Genomic DNA, 24,230 nt, shown 5'->3' on the forward strand with positions numbered 1-24,230 from the left:
GCACTCCCTGTAAAAGTATCTTAATACTAACTAAATTTAGTGGAAGGGGTTCAAGGCTTTCCTATTTTTAGTTAGCTGGTAAAATAACGTCGAAAAAGCAGTTAAGTTTACCATTGGAAATTTTATTCTACTCACAAAACATTGTTTATAAATTGCACTATTGATAAAAGGAAATATTTTAATACAGCATGATAAAAACCAACTGCGTTCAACAAAAATGTGAACGAATATTCCCTGAGTGGGTTTCCAAGTTCTACAATGGATCGAAGGATGACCTATGCCATATCAGATCTATAATCTAGGTTTAAATTAAGTTTCACAAAAGAGAAAACTATCAAAATGGTCTACAGTGACCCTCAATTATCTTTAATTACTTATCTAACTTGTCGTAAATTACAGTGGCTGATGTGGCTTCTCAATAATTATATAACAGAAAAATCATCGCGTTTCAGATTTTAACTTACGTATCAAATGTGAACACCATGAGCTTTAATTGACGATCGACACTAGTATTACGCAAGAAAGGGGATGTAACAGATTAGACTTCTGCAGTTCTGAGTGAAGCCTTATGCGCTCTTATGTGGCATCGCGTGCGTTCGTTACCTTGTCGGTGTCGTCAGGGGGCGGCGGGCGGCACAGCTCCACGCTCCTCGCCGTCTCGGAAGCAACTCTTTCCTAACATCTCCTTACTACAATTTACCGAAGTTGGTTTAAAAAAAAACTATCTGGCTGTGTTTTCATCTGACCAATCAGGGTCTCAGTGTTAACCTTAAGCTCCGCCTACAAAAATTCTGTCTATCCAATGAGAAACGTTATACTTTTCGTGGTGGGGCAATGTTTTTAAAGTTTACAACGTAAGAGAGACGCGAAAAAGTCTCACGCTAAAACTTGCGGCTGGTGTGGCCCTTTTAGTGTTATCGTAAGATCTATACTGTTCTTCTGGAGGGCTCTAGCTTTTAACATGGGCTGGGGGTTGGTTCAAATGGCTCTGAGCACTGTGGGACTTAACAGCTGTGGTCATCAGTCCCCTAGAACTTAGAACTACTTAAACCTAACCAACCTAAGGACATCACACACATCCATGCCCGAGGCAAGATTCGAACCTGCGACCGTAGCAGTGGCGCGGTTCCGGACTGCGCGCCTAGAACCGCGAGACCACCGCGGCCGGCATGGGCTGGAAGGGGGGGGGGGTCCTGGTGGTTGGCTGGCAACGTGGGTGTCCGTCCCTTATCGTAGGGCCTTCTAGCTTAACACGGTTCTGCTCTCGACTTCTGTTCTCGTTTCTTCCCTCGGAACTGTGTCTGTTTCACGGTGGGAAGGTATGACATGCATTTAGGCGTTCTTGTGTTAGTCTGTGGTATTCCATTTGCTTACTCGTTGATCGTATTACTTTGGTTAATTTAATGTCAGGATTTATTCGAAGCTATGTGACATACTGCCGGATTTGCTGATCATGTCAGGGTTTTCATGGAAGGTGTTGGATTTGCCTGACACCTTACACGATGGAATTTTTATGGATTACAATGCGCCGTGTCACCAGGACACAGTCGTTCGCGATTTGTTTGAAAAAGATAGTAGACAATTGGAACGAGTGATCTGGCCACCCTGCACCGGCAACACTTTGGCAGTTATGGGTGGCAGGGCTGAGTATGACTACAGTGGACTTGAGACGACTGGACTCCGTGCCACGTGGAATTGCTGCACTAGGCCGGGAACATGGAGGTCCGACACGACATTAGCAGGCGTCCCGTGACTTTTGGCACTTCAGTACACGTAGGACCCGTTAATTAAATACGTATTTGTGTAACTACAAAAACGCTTTTCCCAAAAGCTTGCGTCTGTGCCAGGTAACCGCGGCTGTGGTGTTAGTTGGCATACCTCTAAGGATGATTTGACATAACTTGACATGGATAGGGATACTTAGGCAGAAAATAGCAAATTTCGAAAAAAAAGCATTTTACTTTATCAAAACTCTGAGTACGAGAACTCGAAAGTGCACTGAAGTCTGAGGTGGAACTTACGAAAACCAACTGTGAACTCAAGAATTTGTGTTTGTGTAACACCTTCTGTGTAACATTCTAAACAGCTGTATCTCTATATCCAACACAAACTGAACACTATTTTATGCTTACACGCGTGTACTACCGCCTCCTGAAACATTTACTGCTAGCACACAATCTCGGCGCTCATACACAGCCGTTCCACGTGGCGTCCGCTCCTGTGCTTCCCGTCACATTTCCTACACTGCACCTCGTACGACGACATTTTGCAGGCACATTCAGAGCCGATGCGGCAGCTTTTCACGCATCTCACTTTTTATGACGTCATATCTCCTAAATTATGTGTCCTACAATTACATAATTTTGCAGTTACATTCAGTGCTGTATGTGCACGACGTCTGATAAAAATGTTGCATATGCAGTTAGTACTAAAGAAGTAATAAATTGTAGTGTCATGCCTCATGGGGTACTTTTACTGGAAGAACAGCGGAAAATCGTAAGCGATAAACATTTTTCCTTTCATCATTTTGCAGGGGTTGTCAACGGAGAAATGTTTCGTAAAGGTTTTACAAAACTGTCTAAAGTTGTTGCAAGTCTGTGTGTGGTCTCGTTCTCAAATACATGATGAATGAGGCCTGGAAACTGGAGCGTTGCAAGCGATGCTTCTCTTCAGCGACACCTCTACCCCTTTGATAGGTAGGTGGTTGTTACCCCCACGGATGTTGCTACCTCACAGTAGGGCATATGTGTACCAAGTTTGGCTGAAACGGGCCGAATGCTTTTAGAGGAGATGTGGAACACACACACACGCACACACACACACACACACACACACACACACACACGTACATAAATATATACCGCGCCGTGGCGCTCCTTACTGGCGCGCCAGTCTCTTGGATGTCCATTATCGATCCTTCGATGTTTCTTATCTTTGCTTGCCTTGTTGTTTACCGAATTCGCGGGGCGAGTGGCAGTTGACGTTTGCTCGGGCTACCTGCTGAGACGCTGCGAGGTACGAGGTGGAAGCAACCATATGTGGAGTTGGTTGTACGCGGTCTGCCGGTTCAGCATGGAGGATATGTGTTGGCTGCCTGCCTGTCTGCTCTCCTGATTTTGTTCCCCGTGCCTTGCGACCGCCTAGCTTGGGTTGCTGCCTGGTGCATCCTACACGAGCCATACCGGACGTCCAGCACAACTTAAGCAGCCTTGTGTTTCTTTAAAGAAAAGGAGCAAATGTATAAGACCTTTTGTAACCAATATTGGTGGCCTCTTAAGTGTGGCCTTAGCGTTTACACTGCCTTTGGGGAGAGCTAATTCTTTTAAATTTAAATATTTGGGGTTCCCTGTCCTTTATAATCTTTTGGGGGTTTTATTTGAATTTTCTCTTTGGGGTTCCTTCCTTGTGCTTGGTTAAATGTTTGCTTGTATAGCGGGAAGTGACTCCTGGTTAAAACTCGGAGAAGGTGTTTGATGTTACTGCCGCTTCCGGCATTTGTCTTTTCAATTAAGTGTTGTCATCCGTTCGAGCGACCTGGTGTCACTCCTCGTTAATTAATGCTGGATTATGTGTACTTAATTTTGAATTGGCCATTTGAATTAATATTTTGCAGCGCAGTATAGCACTAAGGCAACTTTACTGTATACCACCTTGTGCCCCGGTCTAGTACCTTTATTTTCAGTGGCACGAGTTAGCTCCACTACCGATTTTACTCCCTTCAAAATCTTGTCTTGTATAAATTTGCCCCATGCGTGTCTGGGAACACAGAGATGAGCTTTAGTGTGACTTCAGTGCTAGTCAGTTAATGGAATATTCATTTTGGCTTGGCTTCCACTGAAGAGTTTCAGTGGAGCGTAGTGTGTTTGATTTGTTATTCATTTAATTACTGTAAGTTTGTTTATTTAATGGGGATCAAGACATTTAAAGACTGTTGACATTAACTCCCCTAGTTGCGAGGTGTTGCTAATTCGTTCTAAATGGCCTACTACTTATTCAGTGGCAAGGCTGTTGATTAGTTGGTTACTGTGAGTACAAATTCACGCTATTTATTTGTTACCGAAACTGTTAAAGGGTCTGTGTCGTCATTGAATCTCTAGCTACGTGTTTGAGCTAAATTGATATAAACCTTACATTGTCTCCTTAAAATTTGTTGCCAGCAGAAACCCTTAAGACAACTAAGTTTTGTCACTGCTTATGTTAACCTTTACTGGGAGCAATATTTCATGTAGTTAAATTTTGTCTTAAAATGTGTATTTCTCTGATGTAATAAACGAGTGATAAAAGAAGAAGGCAAAGGAGCCTGGTCCTTCCCATTGTATCTGGTTTGTAACACGTATCATATACATTTTTATAATATGTTTGCCGCGGTTAGAGGCGCCACTAATTGCTCTGTCCCTCCCGCCGGAGGTTCGAGTCCTCCATCGGGCGTGGATGTGTGTTGTTCTTAACTTAAGTTAGTTTGAAGTAGTGTGTAAGCAGTTTGGTCCCACAGGAATTCACACACAGTTGAACAGTATAATATGTTCGGATTCCTCGTACAACACACTGTATTCAAAGAATAAAAAGATCTTTAGCGAAATAATTTCTTATAGTATTGAAAAATTGAAGTAAAAGTGTTCTGTTAATATTATTTTCAGATTCCCTCCGGGGCTACATGCAAGGCCTGTGAGTAGCGAAACGCAGCAGCTACAACCCGTTTCGAATGCATTTTAATTGTCGCTAGCCGTAATTCTTCTGTCAAAGGTCTCCCGCCGCGAAATGAGAATCGAGATTTGGAATTACGTCACTACTGCTCCTTTTGCCTGAAACGTGCGTGATTCCACCCTCAGCCCAGTGTCGCGAAACCAGCGTAAACGAGCCACGCAACGTGAGACAAAAACAAAACGGAATAAAAAGAGAAGAGAAAAATACGCTGGAATGCGTTGGATTTGCAAGCGCCACACGGGCCACAGATCGTTACTCGCTCAGCGATGCGCACGCAGTACTCGCCCGCGGCGGGCAGATGGCAGCACGGTCTCCCGATGACGCCGGCCGGTCGGAGCTCAGTTGGCTGCAAACAGCGGCCGCGTGCGGGCTGAACGTCTTGGATGTGAGCAACACGCTCGCCTCACGAAGTGCTTCGCGAAAGAACGCTGGAGTAACAGAGTCGCGTGAATATCGCACGTTCCACGTCAGCCGGTGAAAGCGTAGAGTGTTTTACGGCCGCTGTCAGGTGTCATTGCTGCCATTATCAGTTGGCGGCAAATTCAAATAACTGTGTGTGCGCCGGCGTGGTGTGCGGCGCGAGTAGCTGGAGCAACACGCCGCCGGGAGAGGTCTTTGGCCGGTGAGTGGCGAATCAATATATACCGACGCTGCTGTAGTGCGTGTGGGTACGCGCTCGTAGTACTAGCCGTAGTATTTGTACTACGTAACGTACGATGCAACGCCGCATCGCAATTTAGCCCTTGGCAGTTGTGCTTGCGGTAGGGCGTCTGCTTGCTGGCTCCAGACAAATGGGGGAGGGGCCGTGCTGAAGTTACCTCGCTGCCAGCGACGCCCAATGTCAAGGTTAATGCCAACCGGGAAGACGACTTTCTTGAAGTTTCAACACAATGTTGCTTACTTTGTCTGTGCTGTCGTTTCTGGTTCGTGTGTTATGCTTTGTACATCCTAATTCTATGGCATAAATTTCTTGTATTAATAATATAAGCAGTAGAAATGAAAAACGAAGTGCCATATCTGACATTCGTCAGGAGAATGAAAAAACTAATCTTTGTTTTTACATAACTGATTTGTATCAAAAAGCTTGACGAGGTATTCTTATACCACATAATTATGCCGCTCACCCCATCACCGCCAAAAATGAGACAAATTAATAAGTAAATCTTTATTAATAACTTCTAAGCGTCATACCAGGTAAGTGACTGGTTCTAAGTGCCAATAAGATTTCTTTCGGAAGTTGCTTCTTGCAAAGAGTTAGTTTGTTTTCTTGTTTCGTGCACCTGTTTGCACAGTAAATCATAATGATGTGTAACAAGTAGTTTTACATTCATGTCGCAAATTAATTTGTAAATATAGCTACGTATCGAATATTTTTAAGTTAAAAAATATAAAATTTAGAAGGGCTATTATTATTATTACTATCATCATTAAATACACACATATGAGTTTATAATTCGTATCCACCTCCTTTTACACGTTAGAGTAGGAGGACTTTAAAGTCAGTACCGCCATTAGACTGTTTTTTATTTGCAGTGTTACATTTACACGATCATGATTTCGGCTTTAAAGCGCCATTATCAAGTATTTTAATGTTGTACAGTGCCAAAGATGGCATACTGTCGTGTTTAAAATACACTTTTAAACACTTTTTCAAGGAGAAACTATGTTCGGTTTGATTTAGAATTTTACTACGCCATCTGTCAGACATCATATGTCCCCGGGTATGTGATCCAAAATTTTAGTTGCAGCATTGTGCATCCCTTTTTGTGCTAGAGATAACCTTAATGTGGGGTAGTGAATGTCATTTTTCCTTCTGATACTGTAATTATTTACATCATCGTACCTTTTGAATTGTAGTCGTTTATCTATAATAAACTTCACAGGGGAATAAATACACCGTGACACCGATTGTCCAACTCCTTAAACAGATCAGTACATGATGATCATGGGTGAGCACAACGAATTATTCTCACAGTACCTTTTTGAGCTATAAATACTTTTTCTTTCTTAAAGATGAGTCACCCAAAAAAATTGTCCCTTATGGCATTCAAATGGCTCTGAGCACTATGCGACTTAACTGCTGAGGTCATCAGTCGCCTAGAACTTAGAACTAATTAAACCTAACTAACCTAAGGACATCACACACATCAATGCCCGAGGCAGGATTCGAACCTGCGACCGTAGCGGTCACGCGGTTCCAGACTGAAGCGCCTTTAACCGCACGGCCACACCGGCCGGCCCTTATGGCATTACTGCATGAAAATACACAGGAAGAAAACAATATCCAGCCACTGTTGGTAATGCTATTTGTTCACACAATATCGCCGTTGCTGGTTTCGAGCAGACAGATTCATCTTCAGACGGCTATTCACGTTTATATTAAGTTTGTTGTTTACGTTATTTGCTGATTTTTCTTGCTAACAACTAATAGAACACACTAAATTTTCGAAACCGGTTACGGGGCTATTGGTGTAAGTAAACAGCATTATTAACGATAGCCGGTTGCTGTTCTCTTCTTCGGAAGAATCAACTTTTGTTTTGCACACAGGCACGGTCTCAAAAACGTCAGTTTCGGTAAAACTTTGGGAAGAAAGTTTTTCTGCCAAGTGCCATTAATATTGAGGCTCAACGTTTCACTTCCAACAAGCGAGTGCGACAATGCTACGCATTTGCTAAGTATGAGAGGGAATTGGAGATAGGTTCTAATCGCCTTCTTATCCCTGTCTCTGGCCATCACCTCCTTCTCCTCTCCATCTGTTACTCATCAGGCGCCAATAGCAGCTGCTGAATTAGGCTACAGGCGTTCGTAGCTTCGCTGAGCATCCCAACTACCGTGTTCTTTTCCATGGAAGGGAGCTCCAGCTCCCAAAGCAGCGATCCAGAACTAGGTTTAAAACTACTGCACGCCTCCAGAGTCTCTGTTCGGAACTCCAACTTCCTCCACTATCGCCTCTGGTTAGGGAGATATCGCATTTGCCCCCATTGCTTGAGCCCCGACCTCGAATTTGTTTCCTTTGGTACAAAAGATTCCGTTTTCCGCCGCCTGTTCTTGGCGAACCTTGTATCCGGGTTCGTAAGTGGTTTTAACCGATGGCTCGACGGACGAACAGGCTTTGAATACACGCGTGCACAGTGCAGCGAACTCCATTCTCTGACAGATTGCCGCAGTATCTTCGCTGCTGAATTGACGACCATTAAACTAACCCATCGTTCCTGCACTGGCAAGAGTATCCAAATTTGTAGCGACCCGCTTAGCAGCCTTCAGGCTGTAGACCAATGCTACTTTCCTCACCCACAGGTTACAGCTATCGAGAGTCTTGTCTCGGAACTCCATCAAGCTGAACGGCCAGTCATTTTCGATTGGACTCCCATTCGTGTTGATATTTCGAGAAACGAACGAGCTGACCAGTTGACCAAGCTGGCCACCAGGATACTGATTCTCCAAATGGGGGCCCCAGAACCGGGCTTCCGGTCGTTTATACGCCATAGATTGCTGGCAGTCTGGAACTCAGAATGGTCTGCCCTGATCTCCACAAACAAACTGAGGACAATTAAGGAGACCACGACCACGTGGTAGTCTTCCCTGCGTGCTTCTTGCAGGGAATACCCCGTCCTCTGCAGACTCTGCCTCGGCCGTAATTGGCTGACCCGAGGCCATATTCTCTGACGTGAGGATCCCCTCACTGCCGATGCAGAGCCCCCCTGATGGTGGCCCACTGAGAGTGCCCTAATTTGGCTGCTTTGAGCCGACATGTTAATCTCTCTGACACTACCTCTGGTGCTAGCAGAAGACACCGAAGCGGCTGACCAGTTGTTATTCCTTTCCATTCGGTCCCTTGCCAGCCGTCAGGAGGAAGAAATGGGCGGAGAAAGGGAAGAAGTGGGGATGGCCAGAGAATGAGGGGAGAGGGGGTGGACAGATAGAGGGGAAGGAGGAGATGAAGTAACAGAGAACTGGAATAAATACATACACGGGAAATGCCCTGTTCTAAGCTCGTGCTTTAATGAAATACTTTCATCATCATCATCATCATCATTTAAGACTGATTATGCCTTTCAGCGTTCAGTCTGGAGCATAGCCCCCCTTATACAGTTCCTCCATGATCCTCTATTCAGTGCTAACATTGGTGCCTCTTTTGATGTTAAACCTATTACTTCAAAATCATTCTTAACCGAATCCAGGTACCTTCTCCTTGGTCTGCCCCGACTCCTCCTACCCTCTACTGCTGAACCCATGAGTCCCTTGGGTAACCTTGCTTCTCCCATGCGTGTAACATGACCCCACCATCTAAGCCTGTTCGCCCTGACGGCTACATCTATAGAGTTCATTCCCAGTTTTTCTTTGATTTCCTCATTGTGGACACCCTCCTGCCATTGTTCCCATCTACTAGTACCTGCAATCATCCTAGCTACTTTCATATCCGTAACCTCAACCTTGTTGATAAGGTAACCTGAATCCACCCAGCTTTCGCTCCCATACAGCAAAGTTGGTCGAAAGATTGAACGGTGCACAGATAACTTAGTCTTGGTACTGACTTCCTTCTTGCAGGAGAGAGAAGATCGTAGCTGAGCGCTCACTGCATTAGCCTTGCTACACCTCGCTTCCAGTTCTTTCACTATGTTGCCATCCTGTGAGAATATGCATCCTAAGTACTTGAAACCGTCCACCTGTTCTAACTTTGTTCCTCCTATTTGGCACTCAATCCGTTTATATTTCTTTCCCACTGACATTACTTTCGTTTTGGAGATGCTAATCTTCATACCATAGTCCTTACATTTCTGATCTAGCTCTGAAATATTACTTTGCAAACTTTCAATCGAATCTGCCATCACAACTAAGTCATCCGCATATGCAAGACTGCTTATTTTGTGTTCACATATCTTAATCTCACCCATCCAGTCTATTGTTTTCAACATGTGATCCATAAATAATATGAACAACAGTGGAGACAGGTTGCAGCCTTGTCTTACCCCTGAAACTACTCTGAACCATGAACTCAATTTACTGTCAACTCTAACTGCTGCCTGACTATCCATGTAAAGACGTTTAATTGCTTGCAAAAGTTTGCCCCCTATTCCATAATCTTGTAGAACAGACAATAACTTCCTCCTAGGAACCCGGTGATATGCCTTTTCTAGATCTATAAAGCATAGATACAATTCCCTGTTCCACTCATAACACTTCTCCATTATTTGCCGTAAGCTAAAGATCTGGTCCTGACAACATCTAAGAGGCCTAAACCCACACTGATTTTCATCCAATTGGTCCTAACTAATACTCGCACTTTCCTTTCAACAATACCTGAGAAGATTTTACCCACAACGCTGATTAAACAGATACCTCTGTAGTTGTTACAATCTTTTCTGTTTCCATGTTTAAAGATTTGTGTGATTACTGCTTTTGTCCAGTCTGATGGAACCTGTCCCGACTCCCAGGCCATTTCAATTATCCTGTGTAGCCATTTAAGACCGGACATTCCACTGTATTTGATGAGTTCCGACTTAATTTCATCCACCCCAGCCGCTTTATTGCCGCTTTATTGAAATACTTTCGAAAACTTAAATTTTTATTTTCTGTTAACACGTGTCATGCTATTGCTCCAATAAATCAAACAAAAGTAAACCGCCTTCTCCTTCGCCGACTCAGAGATCGTTGTGTCGCCACGCGATACTCTCGCGCAGCCGACCTCCGTGTTGCAGGTACGCACCTACAGTCGTTTTTCTGCCACAGACCGACAGACGGAGAATGCCGATACCTCTGTAGATCTCATACAGCAGGTTGCTCCAGCTCTGCGCCCCATAGCAGGGAGTCTTTGAAGGTTGGCACTCGGCACCTGCCGAGATGACACCCCTTTATTTTTTCCCACCTCCCCTTTCATCGTTGTGAATCTACTCCAATGCAACGTCGGCGGCCTTAGATACAACAAGGGTGAGTTACGGCTGCTCTTGGAATCACAGTGTCCACTTGTTCTCTGCCTCTAGGAAACAAAATTGCATCCTCACGATCGCTTTGACCTCTCGCAATTCTTTGCAGTCCACTTAGACCTTCCCTCCAAGAACAGCATTCCATCTCATGAAGTTGTCATGCTGCTAATCTGGGACGCCATTCGTAGTTAAACCACCTCTCTGACTACCCGGCTTCAGGCTGTTGCAGTTCACATTTTCCTTCCCTACTTCACCTCTTGCCTTCGTACCACTTACATGCCTCCATCATTCGGTGTCACTAGGCAGATTTCCTCCAGCTACTTAGCAACTCCATCTCCTGCTCGGTGACTGTAATGCGCACCATCCCCTTTGGGGCTCTCCCAGGACCTGTGCGAGGGGTGCCCTCTCGGCTGACCTTATCAATGAATTTAACCTCATTTGTCTTAACACGGGAGCACACGCATTCCTTTCAGACTCCACACACTCCTATTCCCATTTGGAACTCTACTTCTGCACTGCGCAGCTTGCCCGTCGCCTCGAGTGGTATGTTCTCTCTGACACGTACTCGAGCAACCATTTCCCATGTGCTATCCGTTTGCTGACCCCTATGCTACCTGCATGCAAACCCAAATGGCAGCTTTCTAAGGCCGACTGGAGCCTTACTCCTCCCTGACCACCTTCGACGAACAACATTTGCCCAATTGTGATGACGAGGCAGACTTTACGAACGTTATCCTTACCACCGCAGAACGTTCCATTCCCTGCACTCTGTCTTCACCGCGCCGTGTCCCTGTCCCATGGTGGGCTGGGGCACGCCGCGACGCAGTCCACGCGCGGAGACGCGCTCTCCGCGTTTTTAACCGTCATCCTGCGATGGCGAACTGTATCCGTTATAAACAGTTGTGTGCACAGTGTCGTCGTGTTCTTTGGGATAGTAAAAAAGCTAGCTGGATTTCATTTGACAGATCTTTTAACAGTTCCACTCCGTCGTGCGGGTAAACCTCTGACTGCTCTCTGGGACCGAGGTCTATTCCCCACTATCCGGCCTGACAGTAGCAGATGATGTCGCAGTGGACCATATTTCTATTCCCAACGCCTTGGTCAGCTATTTTGCACAGGTTTCGAGCTCCACCCACTATTACCCTACTTTCCTCCGTCGGAAACAAGTAAAAGGGGCTAGATTCTCAGAATCGTGAGCGCTACAATGCTGCCTTTACTATGACGGAGCTAGACCACGCTGTGACTTCATCCCTGGCCGGATGATGTTCACATTCAGATGTTTAAGAACCTTTCTCTTGCGGGCAAGCACTTTCTTCTTCATATGTACAATGGCATCTGGGTAGAGAGCACATTTCCCTAATGCTGGTGTGATCCCACTGTCACAGCTATACCTAAGCCCGGTAAGAACACAGACCTTCCTTCTAGCTACCGCCCAATTTCTCTCACCAGTTGTGTTTGCAAGGTGATGGAACTTGTGATTCGTGCCCGTCCGATTTGGTGGCTCGTGTCTTGCAATTTACTAACCACTGCACAATGTGGATTTCCAGCGCGCCGTTCCGCAGTTGACCATCTCGTCACTTTGTCAACCCGTATCGTGAACGTTTTTCTGCGGAAATACTACACTGTGTCCGTGTTTTTTGACTGAGAGAAATATTATGACACCTGCTGGAAGACTAGTATCCTCCGTATTCCCTACACGTGGGTCTTCTGAGGTCACACGCCCCATTTTCTTCAGGAATTTTTAAAAGACCGAGTTTTCAAGGTACGTGTTGGTCCTGCCTTGTCCGACAGTTTTATCCAGGAAAACGGTTCGCTTCAGGGTTCCGCTCTGGGAGTCGTCCTGTTTGCTATCGCCATTAACTGTGTTACGGCATGTCCAGTGTCCCCCCACCAGACATCTCCGGATCCCTTTTCGTGGATAATTTTGCCATCTATTGCAGTTCTCCTTGAACGGAGTCTTCAGCGTTGTCTCGATCGTCGACAAAACCGTTTGTGTGAATTTCTGGCGGCGCAATTGGTTTTTTCCACCATCTTTACATCTTGGGTCTGTTGCTCTTCCGTTCGTTGAAACTACGAAATTTCTGGGACTCGTGCTCGATAGGAAGGTTTCTCGGTCCTCCCACGTGTCTTACCTGGCCGCCCGCTGTAGGCGGTCCCTGGATGTCCTCGGTGGTACTTCCTGGGGAGCGGATCAGACCACCCTCCTCCGTTTGTATTGGTCTCTTGTCCGTTCGAAACTAGACTATGGGTGTTTCGTTTATGCATCTGCCAGTCTATCCATCTTGCGCTGTGTCAGTACAACCCACCATCGTGGTATCCGCTTGGCCACTAGCGCCTTTTACACTAGTCCAGTTTAGAATCTGTATGCACAAACTGCCCAACTACTGTTGTCAGAGCGGCGTGAGTTTCTCCTCAGCAGATACGTATGCCATCTGTCTGCCACGCCTGGCTACCCATACTATGCCTCCTTCTTCGACGGCACTTTCCATTGCCTGTATGGGACGAGTCCCTCTTGTCTGTTACTTCTTCGAGTTCGCCTTCTGCTGCTGCTCCGGCAGCTTAACTTGACGCTACCTGCCACTTTCACAGTGGGTGTGAACCCTTTACCAGCTTGGCTTCGTGTGGTGGCCTGTGTTCACCTAGGACTTAATTCACTTCCTAAAGACACTACTCCAGGCTCGCCGCAAATTTCTCGACCTTTTCCCGGAACTTTGCGATAGTGCCTTTGATGGCTCTCGGACTGACCGTGGTGTCGAGTGTACTTCGTCAATGGCACCGACCATTTTAGTCATCGACTTCCGGCACACTGCACAGTATTTACAGCACAACTCTTGGCCCTTTAGGAGGCCACGCAGTACATTCGGCGACACAGGCTTTTCAATTGCGTCAACTCTGTCAGTGCCCTGCAGAGCCTCTGCGTCCTCCCCACCGTCAGTCCCTTAGTGCAACTCTCGATGGAGCCACTGTGATGCCCTTGCGGGTTCCTGGCCGCTGACGCTGCTGCCGATGCTGCAGTCCTCCTCCCTCGGCCCGCTGCTCACTCCATTCCTTCCGACGACCTCCGTGTTGCCGCGTGTCATCAGGTGGTGTCACTTTGGCATCACCACTGCTCTTCCTTTCATGGGAAGAAGCTCCGGGGAATTAAACCCCTGCCAGCGGATTGGTCGACCTGCTCTCGGCCATCACGCCGCGAGGGCATCATTTCAGCTAGGTTGCGTATTGGGCACTGCCTTTTCAGCTATCGCCATTTAATAAGTGGTGACTCCGCAGCAGTACGTGTTCGTTGTCCTCAGTCTTTGGCGGTTCGCCATTTCTTGACCGAATGTCCATTTTTTAACCACTTACTTTCTAATTTATGTTTGCCGTCTGAGTTATCGGCCGCTTTAGATAACGACGCGCAGGCTGTCAACCGCGTTTTACTTTTTATCCGTCCTAGCAATATGGCGAAGGACATTTAATCTTTAGTTTGGGACCTCCGTTGTCTCTATGGCGTATTTTATGGACACGTCTCCTGTTTTTAGCTCTCTTCCTTTCCGCCGATTGGCCATAACGTGTAGTCGCTTTTAGCTCCTTTTTCCTCTTTGTGTTTTACGGTTCTGATGTGGGCGCTTATGACTCTAGTTGTTTTTGAGCCCCAAACTAAAATAAACAAACGAAAACTACGATTGAAAATTTGGTGTCCGCACAGTGCAAAGTGCGTATGTACGTATTAAACTGAATGAACGATGGGAATTTTAACTAGTAAGAAACGACTTTTGACAAAATTTAAATGACACCCTACATTCAAAAGTAATGCTTTAAAGCCAACTAAATCTTCGCAGAAGTATTTACACAACATGACTTTAAGAAATAGCTTCAGGCAAGGGGAATCCCTATCAGAGCAATCCATACAACAATCCTGCTATCTGAGCTTCGTTACTACAATATCAGTAACACAAAACAATGCTATGCACTTGCATGCTTGTCTCAATCTCTCAACATTCAATCAAAAATCACAAATAATCTCTTTAGCTTCTCTCTCCATAATTGCATCAAAAATATTGTCACGTAGAATAAGATGTAATTAGATGAATGGCGAACACTAACTTCACTTAACGAAGGTTTCAAAAACGGTTCAAATGGCTCTGAGCACTATGGGACTTGAAATCTGAGTTCATCAGTCCCATAGAACTTAGAACTAGTTTAACCTAAGTAACCTAAGGACATCATACACATCCATGCCCGAGGCAGGATTCGAACCTGCGACCGTAGCGGTCGCGCGGTCCCAGACTGTAGCGCCTAGAACCGCTCGGCCACAACGGCCGGCCAACGAAGGTTTATTCAGCACTTGCAGGTACGAGAGCGCGCAGCGAACTGCCTCCGGCCGGGACACATACAGTATATGTACAGCTACAGAACATTCCGACGATAATAAGAACATAATCCGAGGAAGCTTCTCACATCTCTAATACTTTTAGGCATAGGAAATTCCGTTATAGATCTCACCTTTTCTGGGTCTGGCGGCGCACCTTCGTTTGACACAAGGTGTCCAAGTATTTTGATTTCTTTTGCTCCAAAGAGACACTTTCTTGGATTACGTTTCAGTCCGCCTTGTCGGAGATACTTAAGAACGGCCCTCATTCTTTTTATATGTTCATCAAATGTCTCTCAAAACACTATAATGTCATCTAAATAACAAAGACATATCGTCGACTTCAGGTGCCTTACAAAATTATCCATCATCTTTTCAAAAGTTGCTGGTGCATTGCACAAACCAAATCGTGGAAGAGGGTAAACGTTCTTTTTAGTTATCTTATTAAGCTTCCTGTAATCAACAAAAAAGCGCAAACTGCCATCCTTCTTCCTGACGAGGACCACTGGTGACGACCATGGGCTCTGCGGAGGCTGAATGATGTCATTCTTCATCATTTTCTCTACCTCGTTACGAATTATTCGACGTTCCGTTGCTCACACACGGTATGCTCTCTGGCTTATTGGTTGATGGTCTCCAATGCTAATCCGCTGCTTCACCGTCGATTTGTCTGATTTGCTCTTCACCTGTGGATTGAAGAATTCAGAAAACTCTTGAAGAATGGCAAGTACACTCCTGGAAATTGAAATAAGAACACCGTGAATTCATTGTCCCAGGAAGGGGAAACTTTATTGACACATTCCTGGGGTCAGATACATCACATGATCACACTGACAGAACCACAGGCACATAGACACAGGCAACAGAGCATGCACAATGTCGGCACTAGTACAGTGTATATCCACCTTTCGCAGCAATGCAGGCTGCTATTCTCCCATGGAGACGATCGTAGAGATGCTGGATGTAGTCCTGTGGAACGGCTTGCCATGCCATTTCCACCTGGCGCCTCAGTTGGACCAGCGTTCGTGCTGGACATGCAGACCGCGTGAGACGACGCTTCATCCAGTCCCAAACATGCTCAATGGGGGACAGATCCGGAGATCTTGCTGGCCACGGTAGTTGACTTACACCTTCTAGAGCACGTTGGGTGGCACGGGATACATGCGGACGTGCATTGTCCTGTTGGAACAGCAAGTTCCCTTGCCGGTCTAGGAATGGTAGAACGATGGGTTCGATGACGGTTTGGATGTACCGTGCACTATTCAGTGTCCCCTCGACGATCACCAGTGGTGTACGGCCAGTGTAGGAGATCGCTCCCCACACCATGATGCCGGGTGTTGGCCCTGTGTGCCTCGGTCGTATGCAGTCCTGATTGTGGCGCTCACCTGCACGGCGCCAAACACGCATACGACCATCATTGGCACCAAGGCAGAAGCGACTCTCATCGCTGAAGACGACACGTCTCCATTCGTCCCTCCATTCACGCCTGTCGCGACACCACTGGAGGCGGGCTGCACGATGTTGGGGCGTGAGCGGAAGACGGCCTAACGATGTGCGGGACCGTAGCCCAGCTTCATGGAGACGGTTGCGAATGGTCCTCGCCGATACCCCAGGAGCAACAGTGTCCCTAATTTGCTGGGAAGTGGCGGTGCGGTCCCCTACGGCACTGCGTAGGATCCTACGGTCTTGGCGTGCATCCGTGCGTCGCTGCGGTCCGGTCCCAGGTCGACGGGCACGTGCACCTTCCACCGACCACTGGCGACAACATCGATGTACTGTGGAGACCTCACGCCCCACGTGTTGAGCAATTCGGCGGTACGTCCACCCGGCCTCCCGCATGCCCACTATACGCCCTCGCTCAAAGTCTGTCAACTGCACATACGGTTCACCTCCACGCTGTCGCGGCATACTACCAGTGTTAAAGACTGCGATGGAGCTCCGAATGCCGCGGCAAACTGGCTGACACTGACGGCGGCGGTGCACAAATGCTGCGCAGCTAGCGCCATTCGACGGCCAACACCGCGGTTCCTGGTGTGTCCGCTGTGCCGTGCGTGTGATCATTGCTTGTACAGCCCTCTCGCAGTGTCCGGAGCAAGTATGGTGGGTCTGACACACCGGTGTCAATGTGTTCTTTTTTCCATTTCCAGGAGTGTATATTCTTCTGTTGTTCCTTAGTGAGATCTGGTGATAGTCGAGATAGAAGATCTTGCAGTGGTAGCAGTAATGTCACCCACAGACTCGGCATGGGTGGTCTATGAAGCTCAGCTGTTCTTCAATTAACGGCTCAGCGTTTGCTACGCACATGCGTCTTGGAAGGATCTGTGGTTCTCGGCGACAGTTGACTATCCACAGTTCACCAAATCCGTTCTTAAACGAGACGACAGAGGCATGGATGACCAAATTATTCGTCAGTGGTATGCTTCTCTTACATTCCACTACAAGATCCATGGGTTGCTGCATAGCATGACACATGACAGTTACCTTTCCAGCGCTGACTGCAGGAATGATCACTTCATCCAACACACATAGTCTCCACACACTCGAATGCGCAACTTCCTTTCCACAGTATCTCATCTCGTCTAGCCTAATCTTCGAGCGACCACAATCTATAATTGCCTGAGAAGGTTTCAAAAAGTCCCATCCGAGAATGACTTCATGACTACACTCTTGTAAGTCGATGACTTCTAAGGGCTGTGTATGGTCATTTATAGCCACACGAACGGTACATCTTCATGTAGGTTTTACATATTACCCATTAGCCACCATCAGCAGAGATGTTTTGTTGTCGACGAATACGGTTTTCTGCAATTGGTGACGGTACTTCTCCGAAATGACTGAATATGATGCTCCAGAGTCCACAAGAGCTTGGGCTGGTCGGCCATCCATGAGGATATCGACGTAGTTTCCTATCATTTTTGTAGTGATCGACGGCGGAGGATTTTTCCCTTCAGCGGCCTCACCTCCAAGGAAGGTCGCACCCTTTAGTTTTCCAGGTTGCGGCTGCTAGATAATCGGCTGGAGCTTCTAAACGGCGATGGAGACCTTGATCGGCGTGTTCGGGAGCGTCCTCTCCAGCGGCTAGATTGCGGCGATGGTGACCTGCGTCGTCCTGCACCCGTATCTTCTTGTTCATCTTCGTCGTCCCGGAGTTGGTGTCGGCTAAGATCGGCCTGCTGTCTTCTGGTGCGGGCGTCATCAAGTATCCGCCGCCTTTCTCGACAATAGCGCACCACATGTCCCGGTCGTCTGCAGTGGAAACATAGTGGTTGGTTATCCTGGGTCCTCCAGACGTCAGTCTTCCTTGGTGCCCAAACAGGTTCCTCATGCGGCATTGTAGGAACGTAACTCCGCCTGGGTCTCGACTTTTTCACCGTTTTAAAGGGAAATGAAGGACGAGAGATTGTGTTCAATGTATGTTCCACTTTTTTTTTTTTTTGCAATCTAAGTGACTTCTGAACTTCCTCTCTCACTATCTGACGAAGAACACTTGTGAAACCAGTTGCTTCCTCCATCCCACACAACGATACGAAGTTTGGACGCCGTTCAAACTTCTTGCGTGTAATTGTTTTTTGATGCATTGTCTCGATATACTGGCGCCATTTTATGAAGTCGTCTGCTGTCGAAACGTCCTTCAGGAGTAGGGCTCTATACATGTCCTCAGCAACGCCCTTCATGAGATGTGCAACCTTATCTTCCTCCTTCATTCTAGGATCCACTACTTTACACAGCTCCAAGGCGTCTTGAATGTAGGATGGTGTCGTTTCTCCAGGACGCTGTGCTCTGCACTTCAATTTATCTTCAGTCTCGCACTTCTGTCGTTGTGTGTCGCTGAAATACTTGCGCAGTTCCGCCTGGAATACTTCGCAGCTTGTGAACTTCTCCTCGTTGTTCTCATACCAATGCTTGGCAGTGCCCTCCAAGTAGAAAAACACGTTAGCCAAACACACAGTGTCAACCCATTTCTTAAATTTGGCTATACGCTCATATACCTTCAGCCACTTGCTTGGATCTTGGCCATCGTCACCAGAGAACCCGAAAAGATGTCTCATGTGTTGGCACGCAGTTTCTGTCATCGCAGCGCCCTCTTCTTCTTCTTCTATTTATTTATTTTATTTATTTACACGTCAAGTCCCGCAGGACAAATTGAAGAGCAAATCTCCAAGGTCATAGAAAGTGTCAGTACATGAATTTACAACGTAAAAGTAATAACAGATAAAAATAAATGTTTATGAACCCAAAAAAAGTCAGTCCATAAGTTTAAGCAAACGCAATCAATAATACAATAAGGATCAGCCTAATTTTTCCAGAAACTCCTCGACAGAATAGGAGGAGTGACCCATGAGGAACTCTTCAGTTTCGATTTGAAAGCGCGTGGATTACTACTAAGATTTCTGAATTCGAGTGGTAGCTTATTGAAAATGGATCCAGCAGTTTGCTGCACACCTTTTTGCACATTTGTTAAGGAAGTCCGATCCAAATGCAGGTTTGATTTCTGGCGAGTATTAAGAGTGAAATCTGCGTATTCTTGGGAATAAGCTAATATTGTTAACAAGAAATGACAGTAAGGAATATATATATATATATATATATATTAAGAGGCCAATGTCAAAATACCTAGACTCGTGAACAGGGGTCGACAAGAGGTTCGTGAACTTACACCACTTATTGCCCGAACCGCCCTTTTCTGAGCCAAAAATATTTTAGAATTGGAAGGGTTACCCCAAAATATAATTTTTTTTCCATCAGTCTACTGACTGGTTTGATGCGGCCCGCCACGAATTCCTTTCCTGTGCTAACCTCTCCATCTCAGAGTAGCACTTGCAACCTACGTCCTCAATTATTTGCTTGACGTATTCCAATCTCTGTCTTCCTTTACAGTTTTTGCCCTCTACAGCTCCCTCTAGTCTTAGCAGATGTCCTATCATCCTGTCCCTTCTCCTTATCAGTGTTTTCCACATATTCGTTTCCTCTCCGATTCTGCATAGAACCTCCTCATTCCTTACCTTATCAGTCCACCTAATTTTCAACATTCGTCTATAGCACCACATCGCAAATGCTTCGATTCTCTTCTGTTGCGGTTTTCCCACAGTCCATGTTTCACTACCATACAATGCTGTACTCCAGACGTACATCCTCAGAAATTTCTTCCTCAAATTAAGGCCGGTATTTGATGTTAGTTGACTTCTCTTGGCCAGAAATGCTTTTTTTTGCCATAGCGAGTCTGCTTTTGATGTCCTCCTTGCTCCGTCCGTCATTGGTTATTTTACTGCCTAGGTAGCAGAATTCCTTAACTTCATTGACTTCGTGACCATCGACCCTGATGTTAAGTTTCTCGCTGTTCTCAATTCTACTACTTCTCATTACCTTCGTCTTTCTCCGATGTACTCTCAAACCATACTGTGTGCTCATTAGACTGTTCATTCCGTTCAGCAGATCATTTAATTCTTCTTCACTTTCACTCAGGATAGCAATGTCATCAGCGAATCGTATCATTGATATCCTTTCACCTTGTATTTTAATTCCACTCCTGAACCTTTCTTTTATTTCCGTCATTGCTTCCTCCATGTGCAGATTGAAGAGTAGGGGCGAAATGCTACAGCCTTGTCTTAAACCCTTCTTAATACGAGCACTTCGTTCTTGATCATCCACTCTTATTATTCCCTCTTGGTTGTTGTACATATTGTATATGACCCTTCTCTCCCTATAGCTTACCCCTACTTTTTTCAGAATCTCGAACAGCTTGCACTATTTTATATTGTCGAACGCTTTTTCCAGGTCGACAAATCCTACGAAAGTGTCTTGATTTTTCTTTAGCCTTGCTTCCCTTATTAGCCGTAACGTCAGAATTGCCTCTCTCGTCCCTTTGCTTTTCCTAAAGGCAAACTGATCGTCTTCTAGCGCATTCTCAATTTTCTTTTCCATTCTTCTGTATATTATTCTTGTAAGCAGCTTCGATGCATGAGCTGTTAAGCTGATTGTGCGATAATTCTCGCACTTGTCAGCTCTTGCCGTCTTCGGAATTGTGTGGATGATGCTTTTCCGAAAGTCAGATGGTATGTCGCCAGACTCATATATTCTACACACCAACGTGAATAGTCGTTTTGTTGCCACTTCCCCCAATGATTTTAGAAATTCTGATGGAATGTTATCTATCCCTTCTGCCTTATTTGACCGTAAGTCCTCCAAAGCTCTTTTAAATTCCGATTCTAATACTGGATCCCCTATCTCTTCTAAATCGACTCCTGTTTCTTCTTCTATCACATCAGACGAATCTTCACCCTCATAGAGGCTTTCAATGTATTCTTTCCACCTATCTGCTCTCTCCTCAGCATTTAACAGTGGAATTCCCGTTGCACTCTTAATGTTACCACCGTTGCTTTTAATGTCACCAAAGGTTGTTTTGACTTTCCTGTATGCTGAGTCTGTCCTTCCGACAATCATATCTTTTTCGATGTCTTCACATTTTTCCTGCAGCCATTTCGTCTTAGCTTCCCTGCACTTCCTATTTATTTCATTATTCAGCGACTCGTATTTCTGTATTCCTGATTTTCCCGGAACATGTTTGTACTTCCTTCTTTCATCACTCAACTGAAGTATTTCTTCTGTTACCCATGGTTTCTTCGCAGCTACCTTCTTTGTACCTATGTTTTCCTTCCCAACTTCTGTGATGGCCCTTTTTAGAGACGTCCATTCCTCTTCAACTGTACAGCCTACTGCGCTATTCCTTACTGCTGTATCTATAGCGTTAGAGAACTTCAAAAGTATCTCGTCATTCCTTAGTACTTCCGTATCCCACTTCTTGATTCTTCCTGACTAATGTCTTGAACTTCAGCCTACTCTTCCTCACTACTATATTGTGATCTGAGTCTATATCTGCTCCTGGGTACGCCTTACAGTCCAGTATCTGATTTCGGAATCTCTGTCTGACCATGATGTAATCTAACTGAAATCTTCCCGTATCTCCCGGCGTTTTCCAAGTATACCTCCTCCTCTTGTGATTCTTGAACTGGGTATTCGTTATTACTAGCTGAAACTTGTTACAGAACTCAATTAGTCTTTCTCCTCTTTCATTCCTTGTCCCAAGCCCATATTCTCCTGTAACCTTTTCTTCTACTCCTTCCCCTACAACTGCATTCCAGTCGCCCATGACTATTAGATTTTCGTCCCCCTTTACGTACTGCATTACCCTTTCAATATTCTCATACACTTCTCTATCTGTTCATCTTCAGCTTGCGACGTCGGCATGTATACCTGAACTATGGTTGTCGGTGTTGGTCTGCTGTCGATTCTGATTAGAACAACCCGCTCACTGAACTGTTCACAGTAACACACCCTCTGCCCTACCTTCCAATTCATAACGAATCCTACACCTGTTATACCATTTTCTGCTGCTGTTGATATTACCCGATACTCATCTGACCAGAAATCCTTGTCTTCCTTCCACTTCACTTCACTGACCCCTACTATATCTAGGTTGAGCCTTTGCATTTCCCTTTTCAGATTTTCTACTTTCCCTACCACGTTCAAGCTTCTGACATTCCACGCCCCGACTCGTAGAACGTTATCCTTTCGTTGATTATTCAATCTTTTTCTCATGGTAACCTCCCCCTTGGCAGTCCCCTCCCGGAGATCCGAATGGGGGACTATTCCGGAATCTTTTGCCAATGGAGAGATCATCATGACACTTCTTCAGTTACAGGCCTCATGTCCTGTGGATACACGTTACGTGTCTTTAATGCAGTGGTTTCCATTGCCTTCTGCATCCTCATGTCGTTGATCATTGCTGATTCTTCCGCCTTTAGGGGCAATTTCCCACCCCTAGGACAAGAGAGTGCCCTGAACATCTATCCGCTCCTCCGCCGTCTGCAGAATGAGGCTGACTTCTTATGCCGGGAGTCTTCGGCCGCCAATGCTGATTATTTATCAAAATTTAGGCAGTGGCGGGGATCGAACCCGGGACCGAAGACGTTTTGATTATGAATCAAAGATGCCACCCCTAGACCACGGGTACAAAATATAATACCATATGACATAAACGAATGAAAATAAGCAAAGTATACTTGGAAGGAGAGACAGCATTGGTCGTATTTTTTGTTTTTTGTTTTATTAACCGCAAAATCGATTTTCGGTCACTTAGTGACCATCTTCAGTGCTGTAATATATAATTTAAATTGGTAGGCACTGGTGTCAACAAGCTTACATCGATGTAAGCTTGTTGACACCAGTGCCTACCAATTTAAATTATATATTACAGCACTGAAGATGGTCACTAAGTGACCGAAAATCGATTTTGCGGTTAATAAGACAAAAAAAAAAAAATACGACCAATGCTGTCTCTCCTTCCAAGTATACCCATTATATGGTCGTGGTGCACAGGACACTCCATGGAGTCGCCAATCAATAAGCAAAGTAGACAAATTTTCGTGTCGAACCATCACTCACTTCTGATATTGTCCGAATAGTAAAAATGGGAGTATTAATCTTTGAACAAGATCCTGAGCGTGGGCTTTCCACGACAGTTTAATATCTACCAGAACATGTAGAAATTTAAACTGTTCGATTTCACCAATCATATGCCCATTCTCTGATTAAAGCGTCGGGTTTTGTTGGACTGTGTGTTAGAAACTGTAAAAACTGAGTCTTACTGTGATTTAGCGTTCGTTTATTTTCTACAAGCCATGAACTTAGGTCATGTACTGCACTATTTGAAACCGAACCAATGTTGCACGCAACATGCTTTACTACCAAGCTAGTGTCAACAGCAAACAGAAATATTTTAGAGTTACCAGTAATACTAGAGGATTTATCATTTATATAAATAAGAAACAGGAGTGGCTCCGACACTGATCCCTGGGGCACCCCCCCACTTGATAATACCCCACTCAAACCCCACATGACAGCCGTTATCAACACTGTGAATAATGACATTTTGCTGCCTGTTGCTAAAGTAAGAGGTGAACCAATTGTGAGCAACTTCCCGTATTCCGTAATGGTCCAACTTCTGGAGCAATAGTTTGTGATCAACACAATCAAATGTCTTACTTAAATCAAAAAATATGCCAAGCTTTCGAAACCTTTTGTTTAGCCCATCCAGTACCTCACAGAGAAAAGGGAATATAGCACTTTCAGTTTTTAAACGACTTCTAAAGCCGAACTGTGCATTTGATAGCAAATCGTGTGATATAAAATTATCAATTATCCTTACATACACAGCCTTTTTAATAAATTTTGCAAACATTGATGGCATAGA

General features: G+C 45.4%; 1 long non-coding RNA gene across 1 annotated transcript in view; it reads left to right on the forward strand.

Annotated features, from left to right (window-relative positions):
• The first annotated feature begins 5,060 nt into the window (after positions 1 to 5,060).
• The window catches only part of LOC124717366, a 560,152-nt gene continuing 540,982 nt past the window's right edge, over positions 5,061 to 24,230 (forward strand). The window contains exon 1 of the long non-coding RNA XR_007005744.1: positions 5,061 to 5,326. This is a non-coding gene — a long non-coding RNA (uncharacterized LOC124717366). The remainder of the gene's footprint in view (positions 5,327 to 24,230) is intronic.

This window comes from Schistocerca piceifrons, chromosome 9 (genome assembly GCF_021461385.2).
Source record: "Schistocerca piceifrons isolate TAMUIC-IGC-003096 chromosome 9, iqSchPice1.1, whole genome shotgun sequence".
NCBI classification, from domain to species: Eukaryota; Metazoa; Arthropoda; class Insecta; order Orthoptera; family Acrididae; genus Schistocerca; species Schistocerca piceifrons.